The following is a 26,129-nucleotide window of genomic DNA, read 5'->3' as shown; positions in this document are numbered from 1 at the left end:
TATTTTATTTTCACCAAAGTTCAAGAATTTTACAGTATCGTGTTAGATTTAGAAACCAAGCTTAATTTTGATTGGTTTTTTCCTGTTTTTGTTTCCAGTGCCACCTGTTGAGAAAATAACCAAAGTGAATAATTAATTACATTAGAGTTCTAAGTTCATGAAACGACGAACGGCTTCTTGTTTAGCGTCCCTTTCCTTTGCCCTTTCCTCCTTTGGAGTTGGGTTCTCGCTTCTTTCTGTCCTTGTCGGCTTTACTTTTGGAACTCCGTCTCACTCGAGGGTTGTTTGGGTCAGGCACTGAATTAAAAAATTATGAAAAGAAAAAGCAATCAGAAAACATGCACTATTCTTTGATATTTGTTGTATAATGTTAGGTGTTTTAAGAAAATATTTTTGTAAAAATTATTCTAAATTTGCGGAAAACTTACAGTACTTTTGTTTCATTATTAACTCTTGAAATTTGTATCTGAAATCTCCGTAGGGTTCTTTAACAGCACACCTTTCATTACTGTCCAGAAACCTTCTTACAAGCCGTGTTTCTTCCAAACATGTTTTTAAATTTTTTTTTTTTTTTTTTTTGGAGGGTACTGCCCCAGAGCTCTGAAAGCGCCTGCCCGGAGGAGATCAAGATAATATGTTTAGAATATAATTATAAATAGAATAGTACAGTGCAAAAATAATATGTGCCCCTCTGAATATTAAGTGTGCCATCCGAAACATTTTTTTTCTGAAAGAAATACTGCTTATAAGTACTAAAAGTTGTAGATTGGGAATATTTTTGGTGTTTTTTTTTTTTAAAGTATGAAGTAGTAATATGAAGTAGTAACTTTCCATACACCAAGGTGGGTTACAAATTGTCCACACTTTTATTAGGATAAGAATTTTTGTAGATAATACTTTATTATCATCTCATAACTCAGGTTTTGTGTCAAAAATTATGAAATTTTTATTTTCTGTCATTTAATACTTTTAATTTCTAGAGAATAACTGGAATTAAAAAAAGAAATGTATTCATGGACATAAAGTACCCTCCCTTGGTGTAACATGTTATAATATGCATGAGGTTATTTCCTCTTAAAGTTGAAGATTCTGACACTATGCGTTGCTACGGGTACAGCTGACGCAAAGTATCGTACACGTAAATAGAAACGAGCAGCTGGTTTGAGGGTGATGATATTAAAAGTAGAATCATGGGTTACGCGTAATACCGTACACCAAGGAAGGATTTAAAAATGTCCACCCATAAATCATTAGTTTTTAGCCCGGAAATTGTAATATTTTGCCCTATTTTGTGCCTTCAGTTGTCTTCTTTTATAGTTACTACAAAATAGGGAAGAATATTACATTTTCTAGGACAGAATATAATTATTTCTGTGGTGGAAGTTTTTAACCCTCCTTTGATGTGCGATATTACGCGTAACCCCTTGGTGTACGTAGAGTTAATACTATAAAAAAAAAATTCTCTGATAATAGTTCAATATAATGTTTAGAAATTCTCTTAAATGCCGTTTGTAATCGTTCAAAATTTATATTATCTAGTAGCGTACACATAATCCCATAAGAGAAGGAAGAGTTCTAGCTCAAAAAATTCATATTGTTTCAGGAATTTTGTATCTTGTTGAAACAGAGACTCATCTCCTGGAATCATTTTAAATGAATAGCGCAGTCATTTTCAACTGGCCGATATTCTCCACTTCTATGTACGCTAGTGTTTTTACCAATTTTCATAATTTTCATAATTTTTACTTTACAGCCTCTCGTAACTCTTACGAAAATTGATCTAAGTCCTCTTCAGTTTGAATTATTAAACATTTTCTCTTCCAAAATTGCTTAAAACTTTTTCTTTTAAGAATGTTAAGACTTATACTTGCAATTCTCCAAAATTTTCCCTCGTATAGAACAAAATTGACATGTTAAATATGTACTAGTTTCCTAATTTATCAAAGCTTAATATTGCCTAAGAAACTGTAAGGTATCTTACAGTAACAACACATTTTCTGCTGCTTAATAATTCAATGACATTCAGTATTGTGCAGGTGCACTTTTTAGCATGCGCTAATGAGAGTATCAGTTTTATTAGCTCAAATTTAGATATTGACAAATTTAATTCATTATAAGTTTTAATTGATAAAACAAACACTAGTTAGGCAGAAGGTAAAAGAGGGTAACTAAAATGATAGAAATGAACACTAGGCTCAATAATCTTTGCTTTTGTTAATGTTGTCATCCTCTAGGATGACGAATGGATTTTCTTCTCTCTCTCTCTTTTTTTTTTTTTTTTTTTTTTTTTTTTTACTGTTTGGTTGGAAATAGATGAAAAATGATGTTTGCATTAGAACCTTGTCAGAACTACCAGGAGCAATAACTGGAATTGCCAAGTGAGTTGCTCTTAATTTACGGATGGTGTTTGCACACTTATCGTTCATTACTTAAGTGCTAATGAACCTCTTTAACTAGGATCTAAGGTAGCCTTCACACTAGGATACTGTGAGCCGCTCGCGTGAGCTGCAGCTGCTAGCTTTACATTGTCTTAAATGGACGCCTTCACACATGCACTTCGGTGCAAATGAGCCGCTGCTCTGAGCTGCTATGAAGATCACTCCGCCAGTAGCTGCTGGCGGGGAAGAAAATAACACACAGTCTTATAAGAGCCCTTCATACGTGAGCGGGAACTCAGTTGGAATGGAGAAAAATGTACATACATTTGATGTTGAAAATTTTCTCATTTTGGTGTTACTCTGATGAAATGTACATTTAATACGATTATATAGTTTGTCAAACGAAGATATAGACATCCTGAAGTAATTGAAAAATTTTCTTTAATCTTCTCTCGGTTTAGGAAACAGATCGTAAAAAAGAGAACTTTTTCCCCGTCTTGATCGATTTATAGGATGAATCCATATTGTTTTCATCCATGAATCCATCTGTATCTTCTTTCCCGTTTTTTCTTGCAACTTATCGCCAAGATTACAGCTGCAGCTTCTTCTGGCTCTAGTATGACTGCCATTTTGCTATCATGATCTTTTGAGCGGCTTAGAAGTATTCAAAGGTGCTAATATTGAAAGTCTTCCCGGAAGAAATCGTCTGAAATTATCACTGATATACACCCCTTGTTAATGTGAAACGATTGTTCTTACGATGAACAAGACAGGGCCTGGCAGGAGATAAGGAACTTCAGGAGGCTTATAGCATGCTGTAAAGAAAAGATGAGCGCTTCGAAAATAAATACCCAACAGGACAGTACTGCCTCAGTTATACTAACACCAAAGTTTAAAATAGTACAAATTTTGGTCACCAGAGGGCCACTTACTGACATTTAGTATCTTTACAATCGTTGTCTAGTGTGACTTCTCCTGTTTTTTTTTTTTTTTTTTTTTCTGAGTTTTCCAAGACAATTTGAGCTTCGCACCAAAGTCCTCGTGTGCTGCATGGAAATTGTGAAACACCTTTCGTAACGGTAGTTAGTGAACTTCCCTTTAATGTAAATTCTATCAACAATAGTGTGTTATTTGTCTATTTGAATAATCACGAATGCTTTATCTAGCATTTAAAATAAATATTCGTTAAGTTTTCTCTTTACGACTTAAACGTTGTTTGCTAAGTTCTTGCCTAATAATTTAAAGATAATTAAGAATATTAAAATTGTAGGGCTCCTACATTTTCAGCCTAAAACCCGAATCACTCCATGAAAATGTACACTCATGTCCAAAATTATTGTCGCATGTCTATAAATATGTTGTAGGAATATAATTTGATAACGAATACGCCTGGTATTTCTGATAATGTTAGTATGTTTATAATCGGAAAAGACATGTAAGTATGTGGATAACTTCATGTCAAAAGACCAGTAAATAAGAATAATAAAACGAAAATAAAACATTCTTGTCCATTTAGCCATATTTTGTTTTACTCATTCTAATTTTGGTATCTATAGTTCTTTTCCTATGAAATTTACCACAGATATGCGACAATCATTTTGGACATGCGTGTACATTAAAGTCAGAGATATTTTGTTTTTTCCTGAAATATTGTTATTAATTAAGTAATAGATCAACATTCACCAAAAAAATGAGTGACAGAGAATTATTTCTATAAATTGAGTAACAAATGACTAATAAAGCGGGATTTTCTAAATATCGAACAAGTGATATTAACTTACGTTTGGGAGAAAAAACGGGGACATTTGGAGTTTAAACAAATTTTTGGGAAGTCAGATGTAAGTCTGAGACTGTCTCGACTAAACATGGACGTCTGGGAAGTCCAGGATAGGTAGAATCTATATCATCATCATAATAATAACTATTCTGCAATTATTGGCGGGTCACTTGCTGCAACTGAGAAGCTTCCATGCTCCATGGTCTTCCGCTATCCTCTTCGTCTTCAAGTACGATTTTCATGTTTCGATATCGCCCATTAATTGTAGTCTCCTTGGTCCTCCCTTTCTTTCCTGCCACCATACCCTGTAGTACGTCCCTTATCATACAGCTCCTTCTTAGTCAATGTTCCAACCAATTTCTCTTCCTCTTTTAAATAATCTAAAACTGTTCTTTTCTCTCCCACGATTTCTAACACTCTCTCATTCGTTCTTCGTTCGACCAACTTAATTCTCTCCATTCTTCTCCACACCCACGATAAGATAGCTTAATAACTGTTCTAAAACATTTTCTTATAGGCTAGACCAGCGTTTCCCAACCTTTTTCACCTTGCGGCACACTACGGGTGTTACTTGGATTCTCGCGGCACACTTATAGATATTATTATTTGTAAATATAAAACACAGTAGTATTTTTCTGTGATTATTGATCTCCTCACAGAGAAGAAAGCTCTTTCACTGTTTTTTCCAACTTGGTAAATCATTATCCTTATTTTTCATTCTAATTTAAAAATAGAAAACAATTGCAATGAAATATTGGAGTCTGGTTTCTAAAAATACGCTTTCTTTTTAAAAATTTGTATCCAACCTTTTACTAAGAAGGAAGATCACTAAATAACGAACAAACAAACAAATCTCTTTTACTTTTAAAAACACAAATGTAGGTAATTTGTCGAAAGGATTGAATGATATTTTAAATTTTCAAGTTACGAAATATTCTGCAACCATAAAGAAGCAATAATGGTCATAACAATTATAACTAATACTTTTTTCAACATAAGAAATGTACAGAACAGTAACCCGGTATGAAACTTAAAATTGTAGATTCATAGTAGAGGTTCATAGTAATGTGAAATACAAATATACAGTTTTCCCTACGTTTTGCAATTTTATTGCTATAAAATTAATAATTTTGTTTCGATTCATCGCGGCACACCAGCGGCCTATTCACGGCAAACCGGTTTGGAAACACTAGGCTAGACATTTGGGTGCATAGCTTATGACATTATTCTTTTGGCGCATGAAAATTTACGCACTGCAAGAAAGGTCTTGAAAGAACTTATTATTTCATACAATGTTCACCCAGGAAATAAAGATACATACAGCTATACAGCATGAAAAACTAAATATTTATTTAAAAACAAAAACAATTCTGTTACATATTTGAAGTTTCCTTCACTTCTCTACGTAGTTACCATTTTCATTTAAACATTTGTCGTATCTGTTCATAAGCTTCAGAATTCCCATATTCTGACGCCACTTCATTACGCCAGGTGGTCACTGCATTGAAACAAAAGATCTTCCATTTCCGCCACACAGCTTTTTATTCTTCTTTCTCTTTTCCTAGCGATTTCTACCTTTTTCCTAAGCTGAAAAAGTTTTTGAGCGGTAAACGTTTTGGAAAAAGTGAGGAAGAGTTGGAGAATACAGTGAGCACCTGGCGACAAAAGAGTGTAACATGGGAATTCTGAAGCTCCGTGACCAGATACGACAAATGTTTAAATATGGGGGGTGATAATGAAGAAAAGTGAAGGAAGTTTCAGATATGAAAGAGAAGTTTTTCAATAACTACTGTGTTTTCAATTTTATATAACTAAATGATCGTAATTTTCTGGATGACTCCTATATAATAGGTTTTGACAGATAAATATCTGCTTCACCTTTTACTATTTTTTTGAAAAATATTCTTCATTGTTTTGAAATTTAGTTTAGTTGATTTTGAGTTTAACGTCCCGTTCAGTAGCGAGGCTATATGAGACATGGAACTACTGATTAACGTGGAATCCGAACCACATGGGCTCCCGCCGGGAATCGAACCCGGATCTCCCACGTTTTGAAATTTAATTAAAATTAGGGTGACCGTAGTCAAGGATGTTATAAAATAGAGGATCTGCCCATACAACAAAATCGTGAAGCAATACGTCACAGTTTCGCCACACCTACTCTGCCTGCTCCGCGCTACTAAGATCACAATGTTTCGAGCCAACAATCATGGCTGAAACGAGAGTAGCCAATCAAACGTGCCGGCTCAGACGATGCTCGGTTTTTTTTTCTTCATTGAGTTCATAGGATGAAGATACGTAGGAGCAGATCCTTTATGGTATAACATCCTTGACCTCAGTTAAGAGCGTTATTAACCAAGTGAGGTTAAAAACGATCAAGGAGGAATAAATTTACCCCCGCCCCCCCCATCAAATAAATAAGCTTCGGTCACTTTCATTGCATGAAACTACAGAACTTTAACTTACATTTCCAGTTGAAATAGGAATCCTCCCATGGTTGCTTTTCCACCTGAAAAGAGAGAAAATTAAATGAAAATGAAAGATAAAATCAAATGTGGTTTATTTAATTTTTCAAGTTTATGAAGGCTTGTAGGAGTTTCATTTTTAATTTTTCCTATAATGTTAATCTTTTTTATAATATTATCATATTTTGTTGCAAAGGGTTGCAATAACGCAAACAGACTCTGGGGAAGATGGCTGAAATTTACCTTAAATGCAGAAGAGCTCAGCTTAAACGTAGAAGAGCTCAGCTTAAATGTAGAAGAGCTCAACTTAAACGTACAAGAGGTCAGCTTAAATGTAGAAGAGCTCAGCTTAAATGTAGAAGAGCTCAGCTTAAATGTAGAAGAGTTCAGCTTAAATGTAGAAGAGCTCAGCTTAAACGTAAAAGAGCTCAGCTTAAATGTAGAAGAGCTCATCTTAAATGCTGTGACTCCTTGCTCAGACACTGAGTGACCTCTCAAAGAGCTTGCTCATCTTTCTCATCTTTATTCATACCAAAGGGAGTAAACTCTCCAAAAGTGGAGTAAACTCACCTTGCTCAGCTTTATTCATAAGACCACTATCTAGATTCTATATTCCAAAAGTAAATTGTCCTAAAATGGATTAAACATAGTCAAAAAGGCACGAAACATGAACATTAATGTTAATGGAAAATCAGTGAAGTAATGAATTCGTCCACATATCTCTAAAACTGTAATAAGGAAATGGCTAATTGAAAGCTTGTTGCAAAGACATGATAAAAAGCTTAAAAACGATGTATGGCATGTAAATTAAATATGAATACAACATTGTCAAAAGCCAAGTTGTTTGAGCAAAATCGATAATAATGTAAAGTATATTCATCTTCTTCGAATTACACAGGGCGCCCCACGCAGAGGTTATTTGCTTGAAATACCTCTCATCTTGATTTGGAATCTCCAGACTCGATTTAACATGCAACGTGACTTTTGACCTGATCACATGACACAGTCTGTTGCTTATGGCAAACTGGGTAGGCCCTTTCGTATATTTATAATAATTATTTAATTTTTTACAAGTTTTCGTTCACTTAAATTACTTGTATGTACCGGGCTAGTGATACTAATGATCATGTTTTGTTACCCATTTGAAACACATATGTGCGATATTTAGGGAAATTCTTCTAAATTCTGTGAATTTATATTATTTTAGTATTGCAGTATTCTAAATATTCGATTTCCTTAATCGTGATAAACATTTTCAAAATTATTGAATGAGGAACTTCCATGATTATTAAAAATAGTCAAGTTAAATTCGTCGTCTAGTATTTTATATTTGCATTCCCGTAAATTTTAATGTAGCATTGTCATGGAAAGAACCTCTGATTTGCTGAACGTCTGGGATTGAGACTAGGTACTCGGTGGTGATTTTAAATGGAAGTCAGTCAAATGGAATTTCTGTTCATGCATATATTTTACTTTACAATTTTGCTGATTTTAGTAGCCGTAGGGTAAGTTATACACCTGAAGTTTAATTAGTAAAATCTAAAAGGAAATATTGAACTGAAACTGTGAAAAATCCTCTAAATAAGGTAATTGGTAAATGAGCAGACAGGTTATTATTTCATCAGTGACTTAACTTGTTTCATATGCTTTCTGATCAGTAAATCTTGGGCAGTACTGTACGTTGAAACATTGTTTCCGTTGAGGGTTTCTTCAAAATTAAGGCAAAACTAGATATAACGTTTTAGAGATTACAATAATGCAATTCAAATTACTTTTACTAGACAGAAGTCAAATTTTGAGAGCATGGAAAAGGCAACGAACATGATTCGTGGCTAGCTTTATTTTAGTACCTCTTTCCACAAAGTGAGATGGCTTTTTCCGAGCATTGCACATTTTGCTACATATCTTGGCAGAATGAAAAAATCTTGGTGATTAAAAATGTAATTTTAGTTCAATGACCTAAAATTAATAGTATTAACGAAGTTATTTAAAGCAGTCTTATTCCGTAGAACAATACTTATTATTACACATATAGCCATAGCAGATAAACATCAATGGAACGAATGCAGTTTAACGGATACTATTATTTTATTTAAATTGGTTCTTTGTGTTTTCAAAATTAACTCACACAAATATTTAGTTTTGGTTATCTTCCTATATTCATTGTGGTACCGATGCATCTTTAGTGGCCCATAAAAAATGGTTGGATTGGGAAAAATGTTATAGATAGTACGACAATTATTACAAAGTAGTGAAATGTGAATTATCGAATATGAATAATACATGATATGTCAATTTATGTATGAGCCAATATTAGAAAAAAATGAAATGAAATCTTTGAGTTTTACGTCCCACGGTTATGCCGGTTAGGCTAAAGGAGACGGTGATGATGAGTAATGAATGAAATGGTGGAATGAAGAAAGTGGGAGGAAACGGGAGAACCCCGAGAAAACCCACGCACACGGTGTTTGTCCACCACAAATTTCATTTGGCGGGGGCTGGAATCGAACCCAGGACCCCAAGCACCAGAGGTGAACGCTCTACCACTGAGCCACCGCGGCCCCATAGAGCCAATATTAGAGTAAAATAGCGATATATGTTATGTGTAGAAAGCATGCAAAGTTATTATTAAGTCCAAAATGAGCGATATGCATTTTCTGTGCAAAGCAGAAATGAGTTTTTTTTAAACATTCCAAGACGTACAAGACATTACCTCTAAACTATTCTGTGGATATCTTCAATAAGTAATCCTATCTCTCTGATAGATAATAGATGTGATATCACTCTCCATTAACACTCCAATTTAATTTCTTTCTTTCCTAATTACGTATCTTAAATAAATACAAGACAAGAACATAAATTTACAAAAATATACTATTTTTACTTACCTTGGCTGGGGCGGCATCAGCTCCCATCAGACTCAAAAATGCATCTGGAAACAAAAAACTATATGAGAACAAGTATTAACTTTCATTTTGCAATTAGACTGAAGAAATCAAAAGTTTCGGTAAAATGGAAGTAAAAATAAGTGACAATCACGGTAAACTTATGAACCATGCGGAATTCAATACCGAAACTGAAGTCGTAGATTTACAACTACCGGTTGCAATAAAAAGATAATATCAGAAATGGAACCTTGATCATCAGACGTTAAAAACAATATATTTAAAAAAAAATCAGAAATAGAACCTTGATCTTTAGACGTTGAAGCCATATTTAAAAAATCAGAAATGGAACCTTGATTTTTAGACGTTGAAACCATATAAAAGAAATCAATCAGAAATGGAACCCGATCTTTAGACGTTGAAGTCATATAAAAGAACACAATCAAAACCGGAACCTTGTCTTTTAGACGTTGAAATCACATAAAAGAAAACAATCAGAAATGTAACCTTGATTTTTAGATGTTGAAAGCATGTAAAAGAAAACAATCAGAAAAGGGACCTTGATTTTTAGATGTTGAAAGCATGTAAAAGAAAACAATCTGGAACGGAACCTTGATATTTAGTCGTAGAAATCATGTATAAAAGCAATCAGAAATAGAACCTTGATCTTAAGACATTGAAAGCATACAAAAACAATCAGAAATGGAATCGTGATCTTTAAATGTTGAAACAATATAAAAGAAAAGAATTAGAAGTGGAACCTTGACTTTTAGACGTTGAAAGCATATAAAAGGAAACAATTAGAAACGGAACCTTGACTTTTAAACGTTGAAATCATATAAAAGAAAACAATCTGAAATGGAACCTTGATCTTAAGACGTTGAAACCATATACATACCAATCAGGAATGGAACCTTGACCTTTAAACGTTGATACAATACAAGAGAAAACAATCAGAAATATGTAATCTTGATCTTTGGACGTTGAAACAATATAAAAACAAAACAATCATAAATGAAACCTTGATATTTAGACGTTGAAACAATATAAAAGAAAATAATCAGAAATGTAATCTTGATCTTTAGACGTTGATGCTACATATTTCCTTACAATTATTAACGTGTAAGAATCAACATTTAAACCTAGATTTGTTCTTGTTTTTATTACTTTTGGTTTCAGTGGAAGAGTAGAAGTTGATATGAAATTAACTTTGGGACAGTAAATCCATATTGGAACACTATGTGTCCCTTTTCTATCACCACTTTTACTTTACGAAAATCAATATTGGATCTGAAGTAATACATACTTCTACCGAGAATTGTAAAAAAATCCGGGCTTCTTGAAAACAACAACAACAGCAATACAGTGGGTTTTAATATGTAAAATTAGGTTATTATTATATGATATTATTTGCACAATTATACAGACTAAATTAACCCCTAAATTAACTATGTTAATACTAGGTTAATTATGTAGTGAATAAAAGAAAAAGAGGTAATGTGTTTGATGGAATCAGTAAAAACGGCTCAACCGTTTGAAATTATTTTTTATGTAGTTATCAATTGCCTGGCTTTTATTACGTTACTTTAATTAACATGTATATCCTAAGGAGGAAGCACGAGGGTGACAGTTTATGCGAAAAATTGTGTTTTTCACAAGCCCGTCAAGTTAGGATCAAGAAAGTCGGTACATAAATTCCGCATTAAAAATAGACTTCCTAGACCGCTGTACCGATATATTTTGGTACATGAGTGGTATATGGTCCAGCTTAAGTTTCAATTCCATTACTGCTATTGAGACGGAAAGTGGGAAAAAGAGGTGATATGTGAAAATAACCGAAATCGAATCGTATTCATTGTGCAATCGATGGAGTCACTGAGACGAATAGTGTCACTTCAGATGCCGTTTAAGTTCAAATTCATCTCCCATTGACATCGGACAACAAGGATTAGATGTGAGAAGGAATGACATCTAAAAATAATTGACAATAATAGTATATTAGTATGCAATGAATCATTTTTAGTGTCTTTGAGATCAATAGTGATACTTTCGATACCGTTTATTTCTACATTCATCCCGCATCGACATGGGAGGAGCGAAAAGTGTGAGATGTAAAAATAATGGAAAACGATTGATATTAATGTCAAATGTATTGTAGTTTTCATAGTTTTCGAAGTCGCTGAGATTAATATTGACATTCCCTATAGCGTATAAGTTCAAGTTCAACACCCATCAGCATGGGAAGATGAGAAGGGATGAAGGTACGTTTTTTTTAAAGAATCATTTTCCTTTCATTGAAATGAGTATCTTAAAGGGGAAGACGGTTCAAATATTTTGTATAAATCTATACTTCCCGTGCGATCAACTGCTATTTCAGCAAGTTTATCATGAACTAAGCAAATTAAGGGCTTCCATTAATGAACTAAGCAAATTAAGGGCTTCCATTAATAAACTAAGCAAATTAAGGGCCTCTATTAATGAACTAAGCAAATTAAGGGCTTCCATTAATGAACTAAGCAAATTAAGGGCTTCCATTAATGAACTAAGCAAATTAAGGGCTTCCATTAATAAACTAAGCAAATTAAGAGCCTCTATTAATGAACTAAGCAAATTAAGGGCTTCCATTAATGAACTAAGCAAATTAAGGGCTTCCATTAATATACCGTAAACATGTTTTACTAATTCTTCCATTTCGTCTACAGGGGAGACAGTGGTGTAGTTGTTAGAAGCGTTGAACTCACGTTCACATAGTCCCGGATTCGATATCCGGCCTGCGGTTCCCAATTTTCGGCGTCCACCCAGCGTCATGAGGGAAACTGGGGGTTGCGAGAATAAAAGCCGTGACGCATTTTAGAGAAAGGGGAAAGCTGCACAGTGATCACGTGTTAGTCGCTATTCTGGATGTATTTCAGCCGCTCACTAACTTATGACGTTGGAGAGGCCCAGCACCACAAAGCGCTGTCGCGCCAAGTGGTTTGGATTTCATGTTCGTTTACTTCCAGTTGTTCGTGTTCGTTATCCTCTGTTCGTACCAGTATAAATGAATTTAACTGTCACTAAGAATGGGCACTTATACTATATACAGGGACTGATTTACAAAGTCTGACATCTTAGGCTATATTTCCGAAGCTGCTCCACCTCCTCTCAAAAAAATCAACTAACTGAATTTGAAGGTCCTGTAGTTGCTGTTATCAATAATGGATCCAGCACGCAGTCACAGGACTAGCTCGGGAAAGTAATGCTTCCGGAAGTAGAAACGAGAAACACAGTTCTGATTGGTTGGCGTTATCCACTTCTTGCCACGTTGCATTAAAATAGCAGAAATCAAACGGTTGCTACAGTCGGGTTTCGTGGCCGAGTGGGGAGTTGAGCTCGTCGTCTCGAGCTGTTCACATCGTGAGTAGTGTTGGTCCCATTAGAGTGCCTGATATCGCTACTCATACGTTAGTTGAAAAGACTCGTGCTTTTTCCACAAGTTTGTGCTTTAGTGTGCTCGGTGAATTCTCACCCTGTGTGTACAGTGTTTTGCAGTGTAATAGCTTGTAGTAGTATGGAATATAAGAAGGACTTACAATTTCAATTAATATTTGACCGACGATATAGAAATGTAAAACCTAATGCTAGTCAAGTATATCAGTGGTTGGAAAATAAGTTTCCTCGTATCTTCGACAACATTTGTGCGCTCCAGTTACATGCGGAATCATATAGCATATATATTAAGTTTAAAGATTTACAAGCCTATGAACATTTCGCAGCAACAGCTCCTTCGTCTGTAGAATTCACGCATGTGTCTGGGGAAACAAGCACAGTAAGGATAGTCCCCGCTGATGACCCCATTCGGTTGGTGCGTATATATGACTTTCCTCTTGAATTACCGTTATCATTCCTAGAAGATCATTTCAAAAGTTATGGTAAAGTGCGCAAAGTGGAACCACAATTATGAAGTGCCCCTTTTCCCCCTGGCATAGACAGTGGCGTACGTATTGTTCATATGGAAATACATAAGCATATACCATCCCGTATCATAGTGCACGGTTGTAAGGTGAGTGTGTCTTATGAAGGGCAGCCTATTACTTGTTTCAGATGTCAGGGCAATTTTCATACGATAGCCACGTGCCATTTGAAGAACGCAAAACCAACTACGGCCGCCCCTGAACAGACGTCTTTACACATGACGGAGATTGGCAAAGTGCATCGCTCTTTTCCCTCTTCTGGCCCGCCTTCGCTCTCTGTCCCTGCCCCCCGGGCCCCTGCTCAGAGTTCCTCAGGCTTGCCTTCATTGACTGATACCACCGAGTTTCCAGTGTTAGTACGAACCCCCGAAGTGAATTCATCTCTAACAAATAATGTTCTAGTTATGGAAGATTCTGAAGTGAAACTGCGACCCCCGCCTTTACAGAATACGCCTGTGGATGTCATGGAACTTGACTCGACTCGTCCGTCGGAGCAGGAAGTGTTAACAGTTCAGTCTGGTTCTTCGTCTGAAGTGCAAGACAATAATGTCCCGTCTTCAGCTGAACATACTGTTACTTCTGTGCAAGCTGATTTTTCTTCACAACAAAAAAGAAGGAAAGTTACTCGAACGTCTACACGAAAGAAGGAACAGTGTGCCCTTGATGTTACACGAGGGATAGACCAAGCTGAGCCACGCGAATTACGATCACAACATCGGGCAATATCTGACTCAGAATTGCCCTGAGGCGTGGTGTGTTTACTCTTCGCTATTGACCTTCACACCTGCTTTCCAGGGCTTCGTCCGCATTGTCTGTTATGAGGTATATGGCAGTGTTAGTTTTTGTGTTCGTACAAAAAAGTTCACTCGGTTTGTTTTCTATTCGTCTCAAAATGCGTCACTTTACTAGTGTTCATGGGAAAGAATTCCTTTCACCTTTGTAAGTACTTTTTTCTTTTTGAGTGCTTTTATAATGTTACCAGTAAATTCATTTAAGTTAATATCACTCAATATTCATAGAATCAGTTCCGATCATAATAAGGCCCTTCTAAAACAGTTCATCGAAAGCCGCCGACCAGACGTGTGTTTTCTACAAGAAATAAGTTCTCTGCTTACATCTTTGGATTTTCTTACCAATTATCAAGTTATTATTAACCGCGACCAAGAGACTGGGGTTGCGATTTTGGTGCGAAAGGGTCTGAGTTATGATCGTGTTGTGTTAGCCCCCGAAGGAAGGGCTATACGTTGTTATATTCAGAACATTTGTTTTATAGCATTATATGGTCATTCTGGCTTTACACGTACAAAAGAGAGGAACGAGTTTTATGCAACTACCATTCCTTCTTTACTTCCTCCGGGAATTCCTCATTGTATAATTGCCGGAGATTTCAATGCAATTGTAGATCCCCGAGATTCTCTGACGCCTACCACGCCTTGTCCTACTTTGTCAGAGCTTATTCGTGTCCTAAAGTTAAAAGACGCTTTAGTTGTGTCAAACTCTAAGCATGTATTCACCCACTGCACTACTACGACGAAGAGTAGAATCGACCGCGCTTACATTTCAGAGAGTTTATGCACTGCGGTGATACAACAAAATACAATTCCTGTGGCGCTGTCCGATCATGCCTCGATTGAAGTAGCCTTTAAAATGCCTTTCTTGCTACCACCGGCCCGGGGCCCTTCCTATTGGAAGATTAATAATGACATCATGTCTCGCCCGCAGGTTGTAGAGGAATTCTCGCGTCGCTTACCTTATTGGTGCAGCATGCAGCGGTACTACCCCTCTGTTATTTCTTGGTGGAATTTATATTGTAAACCTAAATTACGCAGTTTTTTTCAATGGCAAGGGCGGGTCGCGAGGGAAGACGACCACCATTTACATGAATTTTTATATCAAGCTCTCTGTGAATTTTGGAATGCTCCGCCTTCTCTGGAGAACCTGGCTTGTATTAACGGTATCAAACACCGATTGAAAACTATTTACTCCCACACGTCGATTAGTGCGTATTTGTCGGAAGACTTTTATTATCGCTTTCCGGAGGAGACTATAACTATTTATCATGTTGATAGGATTTTGCGACAACGGCGTTCCACCGCCATTCATTCTCTCATTCTGGGAGATGGCACTACTACTACTAATTGTTCGCAGATTTTACAAGAGTTCACGCGCTACTATACAGACTTTGCACGTGCGCGTCCCATAGACTACTCATATGCCCCGGAGTTTTTGTCCACGTTATCTCACCATCTCACGGATGACGAGTGTCAGACATTGACCAATCCCATTAGTGCGGAGGAAATTTTCGCAGTCCTCAGGCGGGCAAAGGGCAGTAGTGCCCCCGGAGAAGACGGATTAAATATCCAGTTTTATAAACAGTATTGGTCTCACCTCAGCCCCTCTATTACCGCTTTATTCAATGCTTGGTTACAAGGCGAAGCAGTGGGTCGTAATACCGCTATCTTAGTCCTCATTCCGAAATCCCGCACAGCGCATTATGTTCAGGACTATCGACCTATTTCTTTATTGCCCGTCGATCTGAAGTTGTTCACTAAAGTGCTTACAGCCAGACTTCGACCAATCATCCGTCACTACATTAGTCCTTATCAGGCAGCACTCCATGATACGCATAACCTGTCATATACTCTTCGTTCTTTGCGCGATATTTTTGCTTATTTTCATTTTCGGCAGGTGCCTGCGGGTGCATTAGCTGTAGATTTAGAAAAAGCGTACGACAGTTTGGATCACAGTTTTTTGTTGCAGGTGCTGGAAGCCTGGAGGTTTCCTTTAGCCTTCCGCACAGTCATTAACAATTTATATACCACGGCCAATTTCCGTATACAGATTAACGGACACCTGTCCCCTCTTATTCCGCTGAAACGTGGATTAAGGCAAGGATGTTCTTTGTCAACGATACTTTTTGCACTTGCATTAGATCCTTTACTTCGACAGTTGGCCACCCTGCACCCCCCTGGACCCTCCCGTTTTTTGAGTCAAAATATATTCGGGTATGCGGATGACGTCACCATCACCGGAGTGGATCCTGTTCTTATGGCGCGGGTTTTTGCAGTGTTGCAACGTTTTGCACTTTGTTCCGGATTACAGTATAATGTACAGAAAACTAACCTATTACAGTTCAATGGTTTCCATTTACCTGCTAACGAGCCCGGGGTGCCGTGTGTACCTCACGTCACTTCCTTGAAGATCTTAGGTATCCCGTTTACGTCACAACCTACTCCCCTTTTCGAGGAGATTTGGTCCCCGTTGTTGCTACAAATTCGGCAGCTTTTGTTTTCACAGCGTTTCCGTCGCCTTCATTTAATTCATCGTATTCACTTTATCAATATTTACATTGCACCCAAGCTGTGGTACCGGGCTCGAATTTTCCCCTTACCGGAATTGTTCGCTAAGCGGTTTGACTCCTTATTCCTATGGAATATATGGCGTGGCTTCTATTTTCGTATTCCACGTGCAGGACTCTATCTTCCCCGTTCACAGGGAGGGTTGGGTCTAGTACATCTCAGATTGAAATGTCAAACTCTGTTTATGCTCGATTTCTACGCGGCAGTTGCTATTAACGAATCCTTCACACAGCAATGGATACGATGTTTTTGGCCTAGTTATGAATACCCTGTGAGCCCCCCGTTTATTAACTTTGCTGATTGTTGTCCGACGTACATTACTTCACTAATACGTTATTGGACATACAGTGGTATGGTTCTCTGCCCTACAGGATACAATTCTCGCACTTTGTATAACTTCCTTCTCTCGTTGCCTAACGATCAGATTATTCTCCGAATTCCTCACCGATATCCTCAGACTACGTGGTCACAGGTATGGGCTAATATCTTTGCCCCGGTATTACCTTCATACCTACAGGTTGAATGGTTTCAAGTGGTGCATCAGTTGGTGCCTACGCGCTCTCGTTTATTTGAGCTGAAACGTGTTCCTGACCCACTGTGTTCTCGATGCGCCAAAGAAGATACTCTATCCCACCGGTACGATCAGTGTGTGGGTGCTCCAGCTATCTGGAACTGTCTCACGTCCTTCTTAGGACGAATTTGTCGTCGACCTCCACACCAGTTCACAGTATCCTATGTTTTGTTTCCGGATTTTCGTTATTTTCCACAGACCAAACACCACGCTGTGCTTTTTATACTGGCTTGTACAATTGTGTATATCCATCGCCATGTGCCTTTGCTGGATGCTCGCACCTACTTGGATTTTTTAAAACGCACTCGCCGAAAGCTCTTTTCCCCCGAGTTGGACAGGCAGTATTTTAGTAGGTTTTTAGAAGTGGTGTTGCAGTAATCTCCTTCCTTCTCGTTTTTAAAAAAAAAAAAAAAGCTACAACTCAGGATGTAGGTTTATCTTTTCGTTTCTATTTTTTTTTCGTGGTTATTGTTATACTTACATTTTCCTTTTCTTGTATGTAAGACATATTGTATTGTAGTACCCTAGGAGTCAGTCTGGTTCTTGTACACTTTTTGTATAAAGACAAGCATATGAACAATAAAACTAGTGGGCTAGCGCTATATGCTAGTAATAAAAGTCTCTTTTGGCGTGAGTTCAAACCCTGTCCGAGGAAAGTTTTTTTTTTACATTTTTATAACACTTATTATATTAAAATAATATGAAAATACTACTTAAAAAAGTGATTTATTTACTTTTGTGCAGATAAGTAGTTGTAGTACTTATGCCCTTGTACTCCATGATATAGGGCTCGTTTTGTTCCCCTTGTAGTTCATGATATAAATTTTGTGACCAACTTAAAACAGCTGGCTAGGATAGCGCGTAAAACAGCTGCTAGAGTAGCGCGCGGAAAAAAATACTTCCGGGAGTATTACTCTCCCGAGCGGGTCGTCGCAGTCACGACTATGCAAAGTTTCATTGTTCATTCTACGTTTATATGGCAGGATAATTCGTAAAAGGAAAAATACATTATGTTCTGTGATGCAGAAACGCCACATGAAAAATTTCTAGCACAATAATTTATCCTGCTATATATAAGGCAGGGCAAGACGAAATCAAATACGTATGCAGCCTCAGAATCCACTCTATTTAGCCAAGGAATTGAGATTTAAAAAGGAAGGCAGTAAAATAAAACTATTATTATATTATTTTATTTGTTAAGAACAATAGATAAGTATGTCACCTTACAAATTAATGAGGTGGTAAAACAAAATGGCGAGGGGTTGGAACTACATTTTACTTTTGACCACCAAAGCAAATTGGCAAATTGGCCATCTAGCCTTTCTTACAAAAAACAAAGGAAACTACTCACAAGCATATTGGTTATAAATAAGGATTACTTTTCACATAAGGTAGAAAATAAAAATATAATCTTACTCTGAGTAATAATTAAAATTAGCTTATTTATAAGAGAAATGTCTTACCCTCAGCTGCTGTATCTTTTTGAACGGGCTCTGATGAAGTTAGAGCAATCTGAAACAGAAAATTAATTTGTGATAAAGAAACTGATTTAAAAATTCTTATATATCTATATATAAAAATGAGATACTCTTCAATTTTAACGTCTATAAATGGATGTTTTCTTGTGCAAGAAGAGCAAATGTCAACAAGGAATAGTTTGGAATGTATACCATTCATATTAACATTTACTTTTCTTGCACAAGAAAGTAACCACTTATAGGCGTTAAAATTTGAACATCTCACTTTTGCCAAAAAGTGACATTGGCCCTTTTAGACCCAAGCCACAGATATATATCGGGGAAACTGGCCTAAAATGACGTACCATGATAAAACGACATACCAGGGGTTTTGAACGATTGGTGCAAAGAAAAGCTCTGAGAAATTTTAAGGTAAGCGTGGAGCTGACAACAGTGATCCTCTGCAAATTGGAGTACTGAAGTTTCGATATAGACGTCGTGAGAAATTATGTTTGAAAATTAAGTATCCCAAATATTTGTATATGCTTTTGTAGTCGCTTGTAGTTCAAAAACATAGTGTTGTTTTAACATTTCAATTATGGCAATGCATTAAGGTGGGATTATAGAAAGGCAACGCAGCGTTTTAAAAGATGTGAAAACAAAGACCTTGCTTGCTTGTTGTTTCTGCTTGATCAACTGTTGAAGGGTAAAATGACATACCAGTCGTTAGGCAAAATGACATAGTATGTCATTTTATCCTAAGGTATGTCATTTTACCCTTCATTTTCTCTTTTCTCCCTGTGTTTTGAATTATGGAAACGAATAAAGGTTGCCTCTAAGTAACGGCCCTAGGAAAAATTGAAAAAAATGAATTACTCGATAGTACACCTACTGATACTCTTGGAATTGCACAAGAACAAGGCTGGATGACCGGTGAGGTATTTCTTACAGTTTCGAAACATTTCGGTTCGTTTGTGGAACCTAATATGGAGGAGAAGGTTTTGCTCATTGTAGATGGACAATTCAGTCTCAAGAACTTGGAGGTTCTTATTTTTCCAAAGAAAATGGAATTGTAATTCTGCGCCTCCCAATTCACTGCAATGGTTTATAATGCAAGGAGTGGATATCGAAAGACAGGTTTGTAAACCATTGATCCCAATGTCTTTGAGGACCATTTGTTTGCACCAACAGAAACAACGAATATTCCATTGTCATCAGAACCAATTGAGAGCTCAGATAAAACTGCTGGACCCCAAAATAACGAATCCACAACGGTGTTCGATGATTCTACTTCTTAGAAAAAGGGACCAGTCACATCTGATGTAGCCCGTGTTTCACAGCAATCCACCCTGCTTTCAGAGGATCGGAATCTGCCAGTTAAAGAGACTTCCCCAGTTCTGATGGCTCATGCAGTCTTCCTAAGAAGAACCAGGATTTATGAATCTACAATTCTCACTAGCAGTACATGCCTTAATGCACTGAAAGAAAAAAGGCAGAGAAAACTAAAAAGGACATGAGGAAGTTAACAATTCAAGTGGGTAGAAAACTAGATCTATGTGATTAAAATATGAATGAGGACGAACTCTTCGCGAACGATGACAATGATGAAGAAGATTGTCCATGTCTCTATTGTAACGAATTATTCTCTGTGTCCCGTCGAAAAGAACTTTGATTGAGGTGTTACCAGTGCAAAAAAAGAAAAGAGAAGAAAAGAAAAGAAAAGAAAAGAAAAGAAAAGAAAAAATAAAAAGAAAAGAAAAAAAGCACATTGTAAATGTACAGGCGTTTCTGCTAAAACAAAAGCATTTTTTGTGAACTCTGCCATTAACTTTTGCCCACAAAAATTCTATTCCATTTAATGTAATATTTCCTTCACATTTGCAAGTTATCACAAGTGTATTTTCTATAAACTTGTTATTCTTACAATATTTTCAAAAAAAGGAATAACTCTTTTCTTTGTTAGTACAATGTTTTGTTTTTATAAAGAACAAAATGGAAATTCGTAATAGTAACTAGTAACGAAAGTACCTATGTGCATAAATCAACATCTCTTTTCACATTATATTTCAGAATTTGTATTTCTGTTATTTCTGCAATACTAACAAGTAATAATAAAAGTAGCAATGAACTATGTATTAAAAATATTTTTATCATACTGGATTAATTTTGTAACATTTATTGTGCGCTTAGGGCAAAATGGCATACCTGTATGTCATTTTATCCAAGTATAAGCCTAAAATGATATATTGAACCAAAAAAGAAAAAAAATATTAATTACAGTGAGATTATTAACTTCCAAAGCAAGATATAATTTGAGTAGTTACGTTATGATGTACTGGTACTTAGAACAAAAAATAACTTTCTTAGCTCTTTTGGTTATCGATTTATTCGCGTTAATAAAAATGGTATGTCATTTTAGGCCAGTTTCCCCTATATATATTACAAGTAGACAAAGTGGCTTATCAAAGGAGTGACAACAGGCCCCGAGCGCACGTTTGTCGAGTAATTGTAGCAAGTTGCACAAGATGCAACATGTTTTGGCCAGTAGTTCAGCAGCGGCCGGCAGCATACGGTGATGTTAGTTTAAGGGAAATTTCCAGCGGCTTAGGGAGATTTAGCAAAGAACATTTTAACAGGCCTCATCCCAGCGAAATTAAAATACCGCTAATTTTACAGTAATTATGTGATATCTTCAAATAGTTAAAAGAAAATCGAAATGTGGAACAAGAGCGCCCTAGACAATATCATTTTATATGAGATACCGTTATCACGACTCATTTATCTGCTTTCAATTTCGAGCCATTTTGAAAATCGGCATTTATTTTCGCGTTTCTAAACGGCTGAAAACGGAAAGCCACTAGGTGACTTGTGATAACGATACCTCACGCAAAATAATATTGTCTAGGGCGCTCTTGTTCCACATTTCAATTATCTTTAATCTATTTGAAGATTCACGTAATTATTGTAAAATTAGAGGTATTTTAATTTCGCCGGGATGAAACCTGTTAAGGAGGAAAAATTGATATTTTACGAATTTGAGATAAAATGTAGGGAAATTTAGCATTTCAGCAAATATTATGGTACTAAAGAGGAGAAGCTCCGAAGATGTCAGTTTGAGATTTGCTCAAATTTTGCACATAGATAGTCAGCAGAAAACAATAAATCTGAAACAGTTCACAGTACCACGTAATAGATCAATACGCTCCTAGTAATCATAAGGTTGATCGTTCGCGCCCACCCTGGGGTACTTTTTTAGTATTTTTTAAAAACTGATCTGCATGTAAACAAATCACGCATATAGGCATATTGGGGGGATAATTTTGTTGTTTGTTGGCGTTTCGTCGGGTCTCTTTCCTTAAATTTAACAATTTGATTTCTGTAACTTGTCATTGATGTTCTAAATTTTCAAATAACTTCTAAATATTTTTAAGGAAAAGTATTCAAGGAAACTGAATCCCTTCGATTCGGAAGTCTTTGTTTGTTGCGAGAGGTCGCGAATTCAAATCCCCGCGAACAGAGGGTTCGTTACCTTGGTGCAAGTGAGCGATCCACTCCTTGAGTGAATATCCGCAACCCCAGTTTTTCACGGAAAATAACATTGAAGTAATAACAGGGGATCAAACGCGCAAATGTATGTTGTAGAGATATGAGCACAGTGTAATAATTCATAGATACGCAATAAGGCTCTCTTTAAACAATGATATTGATCGAAAATTAAGTTACTTTTATCTTGAAAAGGGAATTTTTGAGCATTCCTGAGGAATATTTTAACTTGAGGTCCTAGCATCAATGGACGCACATTGACCTGAGGCCAGGAAAGCCGAACTGAGTTACAATGTTTTGAGCAATGCATAAAGTCTTCTACTCCAAATTCATTGAAACATGTGTTCTTCAACTCCAACTTGTGGTTGAGACACATGGTCAATATGGACCCCACTCAGCTGTCTCTCTCCGCATCCTCTCCTCCCTTCTTCTGCCTCAGCGTGGCTGTCCTACGTCCGGGCAATGTTTGGCTGATCTAATAGTGTAACAAGCTGTGTAGTAACTATGTCGTGCTTTCAAAACATGAAACACAAGGCTGTAACTCAAGCTTTCTGTTAAATATTCTGAAAATCAGCCACAGAAAGTTATGACTTGATACAGAAGTTCCTAATATTTAACTCATGAGCCAAGTCTCATTCACCATGAAGTTGTTCCAGAAAGCGAGATTATCAATTGCAGCCTCTGTCTGGAGGTCATGAAGCAACTCTTTGAGCGTAAGACACAAGACAGGTCACAATTAATCAACTCTTCATTAGCAGTAGCCCTCTATACGCCAGTGACGCTGATGTTGATCTGTAACATAGATGATTTTGGTTTTAAAAAGTCGATGTATTTAACCATCCACTATACTCGCTAGATTTTGCTCCAGTGGGCTAATTCCTCTTTATGAAGTTGAAAGTTTACTTAAAGGCTAACAAATTTCAGGACATGGAGACCATCTAGACGGTAGTGCGGAGAGAATTGAAGTGCATCTAAGAAAATGAATTCTCCTATAAGTTCAAGTCGATGCACTAACGGGCGAACTTGTGAATGTAGAGAAAGAGAGAGAGAGAGAGAGGAGATGGCTACGTAGAAAGCTGGTACGGCATTATACCTTTAGGGTATCATTTTATAAAATTTATTGTCGCACTACATTTCATTTCACTTTCATTTTCTAGTACTGTGATATATAGTGACGATAAAAATGAACAAATTCAGCTGCTCTAGCAGAGGCATAGCTAGAAAGTAGAAACTGAAGGGGAGACAACCAGAACCCAGATTATGATAGATATATTACGAGTGTACTATAAACATTCAAAAATATATAAATAATAGCTTCATTTGCTTTTTTTCATACAAAAACTGGGGAGGGGTGCTGTGCCCCTTGGCAGTGCTCTAGATCCCTTCTGGGCTTGGGAGAACATGATGGTAAGTGCCAATTTTTATTACAAATGAGTTATTAGTTGGAATGGATTGAGATTGAACCATAGGACAGTGTGTAGGTAGTTTAATTTCTGAAATATGAGAGCAAATGGCAGGGGAAGTTTATTTGCAATGTGTAATTGCATTGAGCTGCAGAAAAATATTGAAGTTGAAAGTTTTGAAAATATGAATGTCGTTGTTTTCCTGATTAAAAATCTTCACCTTGGTAGTACATTCAATAGGTATCATTCGTAGATATTTTCCAATTGTAAGTAATGAAAACATGTCATCTACATCTGTTTAAACAAGTCTTCTTCATCATTTCATTTTTGTTTTATTTGCATGCCTATCCGTTATTACATGCTGCTCATAGAAGTAAGAGAGGAGATTCTGTGGAGGAGACAGGAAGGCTAGGATTAGGATTAGGAATTAGATTTCTGGGCTTTCGGCATCTATTTCGAGGTTAGCTCCTCACTTATGAGGGATGACGTTCATCGTCGATGACATTATCCGAGGAAACGGAAGGAAGGAAGCGACGTGGTACCTATGTTAGGTAGTACCATCCCAGCATTTACCTGATGTGAATGAAGAAAACCCAGGAAAACCTCACTCCAGGATGGATGGCACTAAAAGGAATGTCTCCATGGGAAACCTAACCCGGGACCACCTGTGCGCTAATCGAGACTGTGTAAAAGTTTCTGGGCTTCATATCTTTCCTAGCATTTGTGTAATATCGTATTTTACGAACTATACGAGTACTCTTTCCTTCGAAAATTTGCCCCCAACATTCAGATGCGTGTTATACTCGAAATTAATATAAAAATGTCCAGTGTTTGATTAAAAATTTCCACGTCTTAAAAAATGGCCATACATTCAATGCCGCGGGAAACCTATCTCTATCTGGCAACATTGGATTCAACTGGCAGCAGCAGGGCAAGGAAGCGACGAACATGAGTTGCAAGCTTGCTAACACTGCCTCCCACCCGCCCCACCATCACAAAATTGCTTAAAAATTGCTCAAATCGCCAATAAATGCTTAAGATGTCTTATAGTCCGTAGCGTCTTATAGTACGTAAAATACGGCAGTATACGTCAGTCTGAGATCAGAACATTGTTCCATTGACTCGCTGCTGAATGTACAGTACAAACACTGATTAACTTTTCTTAAGAAACAGCTCCTGGCTTTTTTTTAAAATATAACTTAGAAGATGGCCTCCCTTGGAGGAGCATCAATTTTATTTATTTATTTATTTTTAAAAAAATAACAAATTACATAGATGTACTTACCAGAGCTAGAAAGCCAACGAGAAAGAACAGAGCCTTGAGCACCATCCTGTCCACCAATTGCCGCAGCACTCTTGTAGCTACCTAGATTTAGAGCTGCATCTACAATTGTTTATATACGGGAAGGCGAAATAATAACACTCCTGCCTCCTCTCTCCAAATAATCCAATGACGAAACACCTTGATTTTCAAAATAATAATAATAATAAAAAAAGAGACATTCCCTACATACTTTTCGAGATGGCTTATTCACTATCAAGATAACATGTTATTTTCCTGTAATTCATGGTGTATATGTGACAGAAACAACATTGTTACTCTTCCGTTAGACATGAGCAAAATTCGGAAGAAAGAACCAAAGATTTGAAACGTAAAATCACGCAATATTTTTGTATATCCTGTCTCGATTGTCCGCTAAAAAATTACTCCAATTGTATGATATATTACAAAAATAAATCGTATTCGAGAATGGCTATGCTCTACGTAAGAGACAAATGTTATAATATTATTGGTGGGAATTCTCTGTAACATACGTGGCTAACCGAGATGCATGGTTTATCATTGCTAACATGGTTGATAATGTTGTGACAGCAATGTTACAGTTCTCTCAAGGACAGACGAGCTTGTTCACAACGAGAAAATTACACTTACAAATACTTACCCATACAACACAGTATGTCCTGATGACGGGGTAGGATGGCTCAGTGGTTGAGTGCTTACCTCTGGTATGTGGAGTCCCCGATTCGATCCCCGGTCAAGTAAGCTTTTGATGGACATTATCGTGTCCGAGGGTTTATCGAGTAATTTCGTTTCCTCCAACATGGTCATTCCACTAATTATTCCATTATCATTCAATTGCCTTAATCATCTATCTCCCTTACCCTAACGGGGACCAATATGAGACCTTAAACTGAAAGATTTCATTTTGTTCTATTGAAGAAATGTGGAATTAGGTTGAGCAAAATTCTCAAATATTTATCTTAATTACGTATTCGAATAGAAGAGAATCTTAAAAGTTTTAATAAATTTGTTACCCATTCAGACGCAACCTTTGTT

At 36.7% G+C, this 26,129-nt stretch overlaps 1 long non-coding RNA gene across 1 annotated transcript; it reads right to left on the bottom strand.

The window, feature by feature from the left end:
- On the bottom strand, positions 1-25,291 carry LOC145691596 (uncharacterized). The gene is made up of 5 exons (XR_014132423.1): positions 25,077-25,291; positions 18,852-18,900; positions 9,509-9,552; positions 6,622-6,664; positions 1-297 (listed from the first exon to the last, which is right to left on the bottom strand). It is a non-coding gene; the product is annotated as an uncharacterized LOC145691596 (long non-coding RNA).
- Positions 25,292-26,129: the final 838 nt, after the last annotated feature.

The sequence above is a fragment of the Thermobia domestica genome, chromosome 8, assembly GCF_964235325.1.
Source record: "Thermobia domestica chromosome 8, izTheDome1.hap1.1, whole genome shotgun sequence".
In the NCBI taxonomy this organism is placed as follows: domain Eukaryota; kingdom Metazoa; phylum Arthropoda; class Insecta; order Zygentoma; family Lepismatidae; genus Thermobia; species Thermobia domestica.
This window is presented reverse-complemented; position numbering and strand designations above follow the sequence as displayed.